The 14114-nt window shown below is 39.1% G+C and overlaps 1 protein-coding gene across 1 annotated transcript in view; it reads left to right on the top strand.

Moving 5' to 3' along the window:
• The window catches only part of MED4 (mediator complex subunit 4), a 1135161-nt gene that overhangs the window by 375110 nt on the left and 745937 nt on the right, over window positions 1-14114 (top strand). The window lies entirely within an intron of this gene.

Raw genomic sequence — 14114 nt, 5'->3', positions numbered from 1 at the left:
ATGTTTCACACTCTCTTTTCTTCAACAGCAGGCTGCTGGTAGAGGATCCAATGGTGGACTCCAAGGCTTTCCTAAAATGGCAGAACCACTAGTCAGAGGGAGCCTGGATCCCTGAATGGTTGTATGGAGCAGAGCTCCATGCTGACACTCATTGGATTGTGATGTGAACAATAATAACCCCTATTATTAAACCAGTAAGATTTTAGTACCATTACTGTAGTTAGTTTGACTTAATTTGACATTAGATAAGCATTAATACCTGCTCAGAAATATGACTGTGAATGCTGATTAACTGGCTGGCAATTCTATGCATCCTTAAAGGTTTTGAGGGTTTTTTCCTCTTTTTCTTTTTTTAATCTCACAACAAAGACTACAAGTCAACATATCAGTGTTTAATACTTCATGGAAGAAACTATCCAGAGATATAAATAAAGTGAATCTTAACTTATTATATAATTTAAAAGTGTTTCTTCTTAGCCAATCATCATGTGAAAATGTTCTTCGTATCACTAATCAATAGGTAAATGAAAATGAAAGCCACAATACCACTTTGCATCCATTAGGATGTCTACTATTTAAAAAAAGCAAATTGGAAAATAATATGCATTGGTGAAGATGTGGAGAAATTGGAACCCTTGTGCATTGCTGGTATGGATATAAAATGGTATAGCTACTGGAGATAACAGTATGACAGTTCCTCAAAAAATTAAGCATGGAATTACCATACGATCTATTCACTCCATTTTTGAATATATTTCTAAAAGATTTAAAAGCAGAGACTCAAAAAGACATTTGAGCACCCATTTTCATAGCAGCATTATTCACAAAAGTCAAAAGGTGGAAGCAACCCAAGTGTTCACTGATGGATGAATGGATAAACAAAATGTGGCCTATACACTACTCACAATAGCAAAGACTTGGAATCAACCCAAATGTCCATCAGTGACAGACTGGATTAACAAAATGTGGCACATATACACCATGGAATACTATGCAGCCATAAAAAAGGATGAGTTCGTGTCCTTTGTAGGGACATGCAGCTGGCAACCATCATTCTCAGCAAACTATCGCAAGAACAGAAAACCAAACACCGCATGTTCTCACTCATAGGTGGGAATTGAACAATGAGATCACTTGGACACAGGAAGGGGAACATCACACACCAGGTCCTATTGTGGGGAGGGGAGTGCAGGGAGAGATAGCATTAGGAGATATACCTAATGTAAATGATGAGTTAATGGGTGCAGCACACCAACATGGCACATGTATACATATGTAACAAACCTGCACGTTGTGCACATGTACCCTAGAACTTAAAGTATTAAAAAAAAAAGTAAGTAAAAAAAAGTGGCCTATATATACAGTAGAATATTATTCAGTCTTAAAAAGGAAGGAAATGCTGACACATGCTATAACATGGATGAACCCTGAAGACATTATACTAAGTGAAATAAACCAGACATAAAACAACAAATATCCTATAGGCCTACTCATATGAGCTATCTAGAGTAGAGAAATTCATAGAGAAGAAAGCAAAAGTTGTGCTTGCCAGGGACTGGGAGGAGAGGGGAATGAGGAGTTATTATTTATGTGAAGTTTTAATTTATGAAGATGAAATGAGTTCTGGAAATGGATGGTGGTGATGGTTGCACAACAATGTAAATGTACTTAATGTCACTGAACTGGAGGACGTTATGTTAAGTAAAGGCCAAGAACAGAAAGTTAAACATTGCATGTTCTCACTCATATGTGGAAGTTAAAAAAAAAAAGTCGATCTCAAAGAAGTAAAGAATAGAACAAGGAATACTAGAGATTGGGTAGGGTAGGGGGAGGGGAGATAGAGATTTGTTAAAGGATACAAAATTACAGCTAGAGAGAAGGAATAAGTTCTCATGTTCCATAGCACTGTAGGATGATTCCTTAACAATAATACATTATATAGTTTAAAATAACTAGAAGGAGGACATTGAATGTTCCCAACACAAAGAAATGATAAATGTTTGAGATGATAGATATGCTAATGATTCTGATCTGATTACTATACATTATGTGTATTACATCACTATGCATCCCATAAATATGTACAATTGTTATGTTTCAATTTAAAGATTAATTTCATTTTAAGATAAGTTTTTATTGTATATATTTTACCACAATAAAACATTATCTTATTAATATGTTCAAACCATGTTGTTTTCTATTGGGTCCTGATTGACAGAGCAGAGTAGAGGAAAAGGACACAAGCTCAACTTAATTTCTCTCTTTGACACAGGGTGAATCTTGGGGAAAGTAGACTTGTAATAGGCATTCACATTGATGTAACTAATACTTTTAGTTTAACATCAGTGACCAAGAGTTAAGTTGATTGCACTTTCTGTTTATGACACACTGACATTATTCATCTCTCTTTTATTATTTTCCCCCTTAATTTATGATATCCCACCATTATGTTTAGTATGTATTTGCCATATATATATATATGTTTTAAGTTTTATAATTGAGATTATGCTATAGATCTCACTGTCTATAGTGTGATCAGAATTTTACTTTTTTTGTTGTTGTTGTTGAGATGGAGTTTCACTCTTGTTGCCCAGGCTGGGGTGCAACGGCATTATCTTGGCTCACGGCAACCTCTGCCTCCCGTGTTCATGCGATTCTCCTGCCTCAGCGTCTGAGTAGCTGGGGTTACAGGCATGCGTCACCACACCCAGCCAATTTTGTATTTTTACTAGAGACGGGGTTTCTCCATGTTGGCCAAGCTGGTCTCGAACTTATGACCTCAGGTGATCCACCTGCCTTGGCCTCCCAAAGTGCTGGGATTACAGGTGTGAGCCGCTGCACCTGGCTCAGAATTTTACTTTTTTTACTTAACACTAGTTTCAGGAGCTGTATTCATGTTGCTTTATGTACCTCCAGTTTATCGGTTCTGGCTGCTGTATAGATTCCATATGAGCTTCAGCTGTATTTTATTTATCCATCCCCTTGGTGATGAGCAGCTATTTTGCCTCCCAGTATCCCTTCCCTACCACGAAATAAAATGCTGTGATGAACTTCTTTGTACCTGTCATCTTTGGATCTATGGATACTTTTCTCTGGGTTTATACTCAAGAGTGAACCTAGATGTACTGAATTTCACTGTTTTGCCAATTTTTTTCTCCAGAATGGTTGTACTGGTCTTATGCTTTCACAAGTAGTGCATGAGAAAAGCCATTTTCCTACATGCTTGCTAACATGGGCTATTATCTAATTTTAAAAATATTTACCAACATATGCATAGTATAAAGGAATATTCCATTCTTTTTTTTATTTGCATTCTATAATTGCTAACACAGCTAAACATATATTTATTAGCCATTCTGATTTCCCCTTTTATACATTGCTTATTGACATCATTTGCCTGTATTTCTTTTAGAGTTCTAATCTTTTTCATATTAATTGACAAGATTTCCTTGAAATATTAATCTTTTATGGTTTTTAACATTGCAAATATTTTCTCCCAATCTTTTATGCAGTTGTTAAGTTTTTCTGTCATGCCATTTGTTGAACAGAAATCCTTAATATTGATGTAGTCAAATTCATAATTTTTGCCTCATGCTTAATTCTTTTGGAATCTTGCTTGGGAATATATTCATACTCCACGGCTACAGATATAGTCTCTGGTACTTTTTCTATTTATGTCTTTAAGCCGTTTGGAGTGTTTCTTTATATAGCAGGGATAAACTTTATTATTCTCTCTATATAAAAAAGGTCAGAATTTTCCAAAGTATTTTCCATGTAAAACTAATTATGTGAGATATGAAATGGTTAGGAGAAAAAGAATTTTCTGGTCCAATAAGTTTGGGATAAATCTGGTTAAACAGATTTTTATCTTACAGATCTTTTCAGAGTCTTTACTGTGCTAATATACATTTTGAATATTAAGGAGTGGGCAAACTACCAGTCCATGGGTCAAACATGGCCCACAGCCTGTTTTTGTACAACTGCCAAGCTAAGAACATTTATTATATTTTTAAAGGGTTGTTGAAGAAGTGGAAGGAGGAGGAGGGAGAGAAGGGGAAGAGAGAAGAGGAAGAGGAGAAGACCCTATATAACCCACAAAGCCTAAAATATTTACTATCTGGTCCTTCACTGAACAAATTTGCTGATCCCTAATCTATAGTATACCAAATGGCCAAAAATTATTTATCCCAGAATCCTTTGGTAGAGGAAGTTCTCATGGTCTTCGTGCTCTTTCTCTCTTTCTTTCTTTCTTTCTTTCTTTCTTTCTTTCTTTCTTTCTTTCTTTTTCTTTCTTTCTTTCTTTCTTTCTTTCTCTTTTTCTTTCTTTCTCTTCCTTCCTTCCTTCCTTCCTTCCTTCCTTCCTTCCTTCCTTCCTTCCTTCCTTCCTTCCTTCCTTCCTCCCTCCCTCCCTCCCTCCCTCCCTCCCTCCCTCCTTTCTTTCTTTCTTTCTTTCTTTCTTTCTTTCTTTCTTTCTTTCTTTCTTTCTTTCTTTCTTTCTTTCTTTCTTTCTCTTTCTTTCTTTCTTCTCTTCTTCCTTCCTTCCTTCCTTCCTTCCTTCCTTCCTTCCTTCCTTCCTTCCTTCCTTCCTTCCTTCTTTCTTCTTTCCTGTTTTTGTTGTTGTTGTTGTTGTTTGTTTGATGGAGTCATACTCTGTCACCCAGGCTGGAGTGCGGGGGCACAATCTCAGCTCACTACAACCTCCATCTCCCAAGCAACCCTCCTGCCTCAGCCTACCAAGGGATTCCAGGCATGCACCACCACACCTGGCTAATTTTTGTATTTTTAGTAGAGACTGGGTTTTGCCCTGTTGGCCAGGCTGGTCTTGAACTCCTCACCTCAGGTGATCCACCCTCCTTGGCCTCCCAAAGTGCTGGGATTACAGGGGTAAGCCTCTGTGCCTGGCCGGTCTTTGTGTTCTGCAAGGTAAACACCAGGAAAAATTAGTCTGGGCAAGATGGACACAGTATTAACAAAAGCATGAATCTGGTAAATTTCCAATTAATTTGAAAGCTGTAGAATCACGAAATTATTAAGGTTAGATTAATTGATCTTAGATTTAATTGATCTTAGTGTCCATTCTGTTCCAACCTTCTACCCAATGCCAATCCAATCATGACAATATCTGAGGCTTCTTTTCACTTACACAACCATAGAAGGGAAACGCCTTTGAAAACGGTGCTCTGCATTTTGCATTTTTCTCCCTGTGACTATTCTGCCACCTGCACTTCAGTATGTTTGTGCCCCTGCTTCAACCCACTCATTCGGAACTTTAAATTCCATTTTAATTTTTCCATTGCATCAGTGTTGCTAAAATACTTCATTAATACATCTTATATTTCACAGCCTGGGTCTCTTATTTTTTTTTCTGAAACTGTTTCTTAAAAGATCTAAGATCATTTTCTTTTCCTATGTTTTAAAATATACTTTGAGAAAAAGAGATCAGAAAATACTTACGATGTGAATTTCTAATAGCTAAAAAAGAATTATGGAGTGGAGTAGCCTAAGAAGAAAAAGAACAATTGACCAGGGTATAATATGCAGAGGTTTAAAAACTGTGTATTCTGAAAAAGCTTCTGAACAGTAAACAATGAACAAAGTGAAGAGACACCCTACAGAATATGAGAAGTTATTTGTGAACTTTCTGTCCTATAAGGGATTAGTAACAGAATATATAAGAAACTCAAATAATTTAATAGTAAAAAAACAAATAATTCAATTTAAAAAATGGGCAAAAGACCTGACTAGACATTTCTCAAGCAAAGACATCCAAATGGCCAACAAGTATATGAAAACATGCTCAATATCACTAATCATCAGAGAAATGCAAATCAAAACCACGATGAGGTATTATCTCACCCCAGTCAGAATGGCTATTATACAAAAGTCAAAAAGTAACAAATATTGGTGAAGAGATGGAGAAAGGGAAATGCTCCTACACTGTTGGTGGGAATGTAAATTAGTGCAGCTACTGTTTTTGAAAATAGTATGAAGATTCCTGAAAACACTAAAAACAGAACTACCATATGATCCAGCAACCCCACTGCTGGGTATATATCCAAAAGAAAAGAAATCAATATATTGAAGAGATATCTACACTCCCATGTTTCCTGCAGCACTATTCACAATAGCCAATACATAGAGTCAGCCTAAGTGTCCATCAGTGGACGGATGGATACAGAAAATGTGGTATATATACACAATGGAATATTATTCAGCCATTAAAGGAATGGAATCCTGTCATTTCCAGCAAAATGGATGGAATTGGAGAACTGGAAGTTGTTATGTTAAATGAAATAAGCTAGGCACAGAAAGATAAATATTGCATGTTCTCACTCATATATGGGAGCTAAAAAAGTGGATCTTGTGGCAGTAGAGAGTAGAGTGGTGATTACCAGAGGCTGGGAAAGGAAAGAGGTGAGGGGAAGAAGAAAACTTGGTTAATGGGCATGAAAATACAGTTAGATAGAAGGAATAAGTTCTAGTATTCAGTGGTATAGTAGGAAAATTACAGTTGACAGTAATTTATTGTATATTTCAAAATAGCTAGGAGAATTGTAATCATTCCAACACAGAGAAAAAAATGTTTGAGGTGATGGATATCCCAGTTACCCTGATTTGATCATCACACATTGTATACATGCATCACAATATCACATGTACCCCAAACTATGCACAACTATAATATAGCAATTAAAAATTTAAAATTAATAAAATATTTATTCTGTTGATCAAATCCATGTGTTATGGACTGAATGTTTGCGTCCCCACAAAATTAATTTGTTGAAGTCCTAATCCACTATGGTGATATTAGGAGGTGGGGCCTTTGGCAGGTGAGTGGGTCATGAGGGTGGAGCCCTCATGAAAGGTATTAGTGCCCTTATAAAAGAGACCCTAGGAGCTCTCTTGCTGTCTTTCCATCATGTGAGAATACTATGCGAAGATAGTAGTCTTCAACATGGAAGAGGGGCCTCAGTAGAACCCAACCCTGCTGACACCCTGATCTCGGGCTTCTAGCCTCCAGAACTCTAAGAAATACATTTCTGTGGTTTACAAACCATCTGGTTGTAGCACTTTGTTATAGCAGCCTGAACTGACTAAGACACCATATGAAAGTATTATATTCCTTTTAGAGACAAACTTTGGGAAGAGATATGGGGAATTCAGGAAGGTACCCCCAAAATTGCAGCCAAACTAATTAGATGGTTAAAAAGAAGTATGTGTGTTGTGGGGGTAGGGAGTGTATGTGAGTGTGGGGTAGACATAGTGACTTGCTTTCAGAGACTAGAATATGGAAAGGGAAAAATAGAAACTTTACAATGGAGAAACCTGGCGAACATGACCTTAACTAGGTGACCAAGGTTAAGGCAAGGTTAAGGTAATGGGTGATACCATGTGGCTGCCGTGTACTCCAGATATGATGTGATGGGAAGGGTACTTCACCTTCCTGATATTCTTTCCTAAGACCTGTAATCTCAGTCTTATAAGAAAAGCAACAGGCCAACCCAGGTTAGGGGACATAGTACAAAATACCTGACCAATACTCCTCACAATTGTCAAGGTCAAGGTGATGAAAAAACAAAGAAAAGCTGAGAAACTCTCACCAGAAGTTTCTTAGTTTCTAAGTGTCTTAATAAGAAGATACTAAGAGAACATGCTGCATGCAGTCCATAACACATGGATTTGATCATCAGAAAAAAAACACTTTTAAAACTTCTGCACATTATACTCTGGCCAATTGCTCTTTTTCTTGCTACTGTAGCTGTCATTGCATTGTTCTTTTTCTTACTTGGTTATGGTAAGGAAGGTTTAAATTAGCCATGATGCAGTGCCTTTTGATTGAGAAGCCATTAAGGCTTAGAATATTCCATGAAGGCGGTTGTAGAATTTCTTCCAATAAAGAGACTATAAAACCAGGCAGGAGGGTTGGCATGCATTCTCTGTAGGATAACGCTCTACTCCAGGTTTCTAACAGATCTATGGCTCTGTGATTTGAAAAACATTTTTTAAGCCTGAGGTCATGGCTGCTTCTAAAAAATCAATGACTGTATAGGACTCTCTCATTTAGCTTTTTATTTTTACATTCTTAGGTCAAGCTAGTGAGTATAACATTTAGAAAAACGATAGACTGCCCTTCTCAGAGCCATAGGGAGGTAAAAGAGAAATATGGTGCACGTTCTCTTTCTTGGCTGACCCTTTGGGCTTGGGCTTGACCTGCAATACTCTTGCTAACCTGTAACAGCCTCACCATCTGCCAATGCCATCAGAGTCCAATGATTCTAAATCTGAATGTGTTCTTTGTTGTAGTCACTCTCAGCAATGTGCAGCCTGTTACAAAGAGCAAGAGCAGGTTCTTAGGCAGAAGGGTAGAGAAGTTTCCACTTGAAACTCAGGTCATTTGGTGAGTCTCATGAGCTTCCTTTCCACGATGAAGGGCATTATTTCTAAATCACAGCCTCTGTGATGATTTGTATTAATCATAAGTCAAGAACTGTCCTGGGAGCTTATTCTCCTGGTACATTTTCAAGAAAGGTGGATAAAATTCTTTCATTCTCTTGACTTAATTTTCTGTTAAAAACATGCTTCTGCTGAGAATGTGCAATAGCTTTGCTTCCTATGGATGGAAAAAGCCCTCGACAGGACTGGATCACTCTGGGTAAGAGTAGGTGTGTGTTTACATAACGGGATTGTTGGACTGTCAGGGGCTTGTGGCTACACATGACACAGCCTGACTTTTTTTACATTGCACTGAGATCTCCTATCCTGCCAAAACAGCATCCCCTGACTATGATGGAAGGCTGATTACAATGCTACTTTGCCTCTAATCAGAGTGCTTTCCCACGGGCTCCCTGGGAAGCAAGATCTATCTTTACATTTTGTCGTGGTGGCTGAGGAGGATGTCTAGGAGGCAGAAATGGGGTCAGCATGCTCTGCTGCTTCCACATGTTCCAACTTGGAAGAGAGGCTGGGGCTTACCATTTCCTACGGCTCTTAATACACAATAACAAAGTAGAAATTAAAATCAGCACCTACCCTCTCATCACCGCATCTGATTTGTTGCATTATTTTACTTAGAATGGACTGAGAACAGCACAGACACACCAATTATTTAAATGGAGGGTGGCATTTCAGGGTTTGGTTTTACCTCTGAATTTTCCGCCACCCTCCACTCCAGCCCCATTTCCCGATGACGTTCTTCCCCGCTCCCCTCACCTTTTTTTAATCACAGATGTTCTCATGAAGTCTGTGGACCTTCGTGGCCCCCAGAGGCTGAATTGACCACGCGACGTTGATCACGAACAAGGCAATTTGGTGCCTCTGCTTCTTTTTATAGCTGTATATCCCGAATTCATTCTCAGCTTATACATTTACACCATTCATTGAATACCTACTATATGACAGACACTTTCTAAATGTTACCTCTAATCTTCACAATAGCCCTGCAAGGTAGGTGCGCTTTTTCCCTTGTTGAAGATGAAAACGTCTCCAAGAGGTGAAGCAAGGCCCATTACCTGTAAGTGGCAGAGCCATAACTCCCACCCACATGCCCACTCTCTTTCCACAAAACCATCTTGCATGTAGCTCGAGGATGACAAAAGTATTGTGAAACATGCAGATGTGAGTGGGCCCTCCAAGGTGAACCAGCTAAGACAGGGATACCAGCAGCATAACCTGGTAAGGAGCAGACCAGAGCACAGTCTGCTGGTCAGCAAGACTGCAAGGCTAGCTTCCTGTCGATTGCAAGTTTCTGATAAATCAACACAGGGTATTTACCAAGCCTCTGCAAGACCTCAAGACTCCAGAGCAAAACTAATCTTAAATATAATATTCACTTCATTAAATATAGATTTCTTAAATCCAGTCTTCATTTCATCTAAACCAGGGATAGCAGCTAGGTTTCGTCTTGCTTGCAAGTGATAATCATTTGTAATCGCTCTCCAGGACACCGTGTTGAGAAAGACCCTGAAGCCTTATCTGGGCTTTACTGACAAAGCACGATAAAGAAGAGCAGTGTATCTCATGGCCACAGGATTGGGTGAGCAGGAAACAGGAATGTGCCCATCTGCTCTGCATAACGTCTGAGCCATTGCTCAATATGTTGAATGAAATGGACTCTCCATGAGAAAAGAGATCTTTTTAAGATGCGGCCATAGAACTCAAAATCCTGAAGTAAATGAAACAAAATATCAATACATGAAACCAGAATGCTATTATATTAGGATTCATCCAAATATCTGTACATTTTATCTTTAAGAGCTTTTTTTGTGACTCTCTCCAAAGACTCACAGTCTAGAAACAAAATACTGGACATTTTTACTCCCTTCCTGTTTTATTTCCACCTCATTATCTACCAGCATTATTGAATATTAAAATAGGAAATACAAGTTCTGCAAGCAGAGATGAATGAGTTGAATAAAAATGGCACCACCAGGTGCCAAAATAGTGTCAAAGTATATCAGGTTTGAGAGGCAGCAACAGGAAGTAAACTCATGTAACCAGAACCTGGAGGACTCAACTCTCTTAATGTGGGTCTATCTTACACTTTTTTTTTTATATGTTCAATAAATGTATATGAGCTTGTTCTATGTTCTCTCCTAGGCACCAGGGATACAGCTGTAAACAAAGCCAGCAATGTCCCTTCTTTTGGAGTTTAAATTCTAGTGGAAGGGGACAGGTGATAGACAAATAGCTGATATAAGAAGCAGAAGGGTGACTATTAAATATTTGTTAATTGTTTTTGATCTGTTGCCCAGGCTGAAGTGCAATGGCACAATCTTGGCTCACTGCAACCTCCGCCTCCCGGGTTCAAGCAATTCTCCTGCCTCAGCCTCCCAAGTAGCTGGGATTACAGGCGTGTGCTACCACGACCAGCTAATTTTTGTATTTTTAGTAGAGACGGGGTTTCACCGTGTTGGTCAGGCTGGTCTGGAACTCCTGACCTCAGGTGATCCACCCAAAGTGGATTTCGGCCTCCCAAAGTGCTTGGATTACAGGTATGAGGCACCGCACCTGGCCTAATATTTATTAATTTTATATTATATAAGATATTTAATATTTTTTAATAGTAAGTAGATACATATTTTATAATGTTAAAATAGAGCAATAGACAAGAAATATCTGGGTGACAACTTTTGATCGGGTGTTGATGAAGACACCTCTAAAGAGGTGACATTTAATTTGAGATCTGAGTGAAAAGGAGCCAGGCATGCAAAAAGAAGAGGGATGAACATTACACACAGAGGAAGCTGCTTGTGCAAAGGCAGAGATGAATCTGTACATTTGAGAACAGAACAAAGGCTGGTGTGGCTACAGAGAAGCAGGAGAGGGAGATGAGGTCAATGAGGATGGAGCACTTGGGGCAGATTCAGGATGAGTTTTGGGGATGAAGTCAATAAGACTTGCTGATGGGCTGGGGATGGGGAGAAAGCACAAGAGGAGAAACAAGGAAAATCCTAGTTTCTGACTTGAGTATCAAGACAGGGAACTTAGGGCAGGTGCAGGCTTCAGTGCGGGGTAGAACAGGAGGTCTGTTTTGGCCATGTTAAATTTGATATGCTTATAAGTGAAGTAAGTAGAGGCTGAGTGCATTGGCTCATGGCAGTAATCCCAATACTTTGGGAGGCCAAGGCAGAAGTATCACTTGAGCCCAAGAGTTCTAGACCAACCTGGTAATGTAGTGAGACTCTGTCTCTGTAAAAATAAAAATAAAATAAAAAATTAGCTGGGCTTGGTGGCATGTGCCTGTAGTCCCAGCTACTCAAGAGGATGAGGTGGGAGGATCACTTGAGCCTAGAGGTCAAGGCTGCAGTGAACCATGATCAAGCCACTGCACTGCAGCCTGAGTGACAGAGTAAGAGCCTGTCACCGAAAAAAAAAAAAAAAAAAAAAAAAAAAAAAGAAAGCAAAAAGAAAAAGAAAAGTCAGTAGAAATGTCAGTAGCAGTTGGATGTTGGATACACAGTTCTGGAGTACAGAATAAAGTCAGTGTTCGTGATATGTAATCACTAGATATAGTTATGAATCTATAGATCGAGAGAGAGAGAGAGAGAGAGAACCAAATATAGTGTAACCAGATAATTACAGCCATGACACAGGAAGAAGTCACTCAAGAAGAGCATTTAGGTAGAGTAGGAAGCCTAAGATAGATGCCAGGGCTATGCCTGCATTAAAGGTTTACAAGAGGATGAGAAATCAGCAAATAAGACTGCAGTGACCAGTAAGACAGACAGAAAATTAAGAGATCATGGTGTTAAGGAAGGTAACAAAAATAAACCAATCTGCTTTCTGGAAGGAGAGAGTAGTTAATTGTTTCAAATGATGATGAGATAAAAACAAAGATGTCACCAATTAATTTGGGAAAGTGGAGGACACTGGGGGCCTGGCCAAAAGTGGCCTCAAGAAGGTGGTGGGGAGAGAATCCCAACCAAATTGGTTTGAGGAGGGACAAGTGTGATGAGGAAATGGAGGCAGCGACCACAGGCAAGTGTTGTAAGAAGTTTAGCTGTAAACGAGAATAGCCTCAAGGGAGGGTTTACTATGGGAGCTATTAAAGTGTGTCTGTGTGCTAATGTTGAGGCTGTGTGCTGATCCAAAAGAAAGATTGATGTGACTCATTTATCTCTTCCCCTTGCTCCTAAAAGCAGAGTCTTCTGAAAACGATTCTATTTTATGTTAGAGCCACTTCCTTTTCTGCTAGTTTATAACTACTTCAGGGTGGAAAATATATCTAGTTCATGTGATTGCAAAAAATGCTCTGATGTAAGATCCACAGGGCAGGAATTTCAAGACTGCCTTTGTCTGTATAGTATCCACTGTGGCTAGCACAGTGATTAGAGCACTGTAGGTGCTCAAGAAACAGCTGTGAAATTGAACTGCTTCTTGAATGAGTGCAGAAACATGTGAATGAATGAATCCAAGTTTCTGTAGGAAAATTGGAATCATAAGCTCTTTCCTCTTTTGTCCTTCCTCATTCTAAAAACTTGTTCTTGAAACACAGAAGCATACTCAAGAAATGCTAAATTTAATGTTTGCCTAGAAGAACAGATTTGTTGCAAAGGAACCCACCTACTCCCTTCTAGTTCCTGGTAGGAGTGATTTTGGGGCTTTTCTCTGTCTTAGAATACCTTTCAGTTCACAGTTTTCTTTAGAGTTTTGGAGAGCTTTTATACTTATCGTCTCATCCTTGTATCAGTCCTGGAGGGACAGTAGGACAGAAATTATTATTCCCATTTTAGAGGTGAAAAAACAGAGGCCCAGATTTCATGATCTGCTCAAGTTCACACAGCTCATTGCTGAAGAGCAGGACCTTGACCTCAAATTTCCTGGCTTTCGGGTCAGTGAATTAGTACTTAGGTTCTTAATTTAATTTAAGCTCTTCACCCACATCCTGTGACTCATATGATCCACTCCTGTTTTTATTCCACTTGTTTCATTTCTGTGCAAAGCAATAACAGATCTGTATTTCTCAGGGCAGGACATGGTTCATTAAGCTTCTGCAAAATTTTAACCTTTTCCAAGACCAGAGGCAGATGGAATGAACCATAATGAGGTTGACTTTGCTTAGTGGGAATTGCGGAGTTGGACAGGATAAAGAGCATCCAGCCTGGAGGCCGAATCCTCAAGTGGCATTTAGGGTTTTCTGATACACAGTCTCCTGCAGCAGGCAGGCAGGATATGAAGCATTACTGTTTACCTAATCATAGCAGATGTTCTACTCTTTCAAAGGTGAGCAGGAGGCCCCTCCTGCCTTAGAAGGATTGTTGAAATTGAGTTCTATTTCAAAGTGGGTAGAACTGGGAAGTGTTGGTACCAGTCACATACGCCTTGTGACCATGTTATGAGGCAGTCTTGACAAGCAGAGGCCATGCTCCCAAACCAAAACTGTACGCAAGAGGCTATTGTATTTCCTTGTAAATGAAATAAACATAAGGATAAACTGATGACTTAAATAATGCGTATCACAGATGCTAAGATTGGATTCATTCATACACATGTCCAGAAGGTACTCTCAGTCATGTGCTAGGTGCTTGGCAGGGCCACCATATAAGCACAGCAAATTCAATTGCATAAGCTATACGTGTTTGTAGACCAGCAGATTAATTAGAAGACTCAAAATG

Source organism: Macaca thibetana, chromosome 17, assembly GCF_024542745.1.
Source record: "Macaca thibetana thibetana isolate TM-01 chromosome 17, ASM2454274v1, whole genome shotgun sequence".
NCBI classification, from domain to species: Eukaryota; Metazoa; Chordata; class Mammalia; order Primates; family Cercopithecidae; genus Macaca; species Macaca thibetana.
This window is presented reverse-complemented; position numbering and strand designations above follow the sequence as displayed.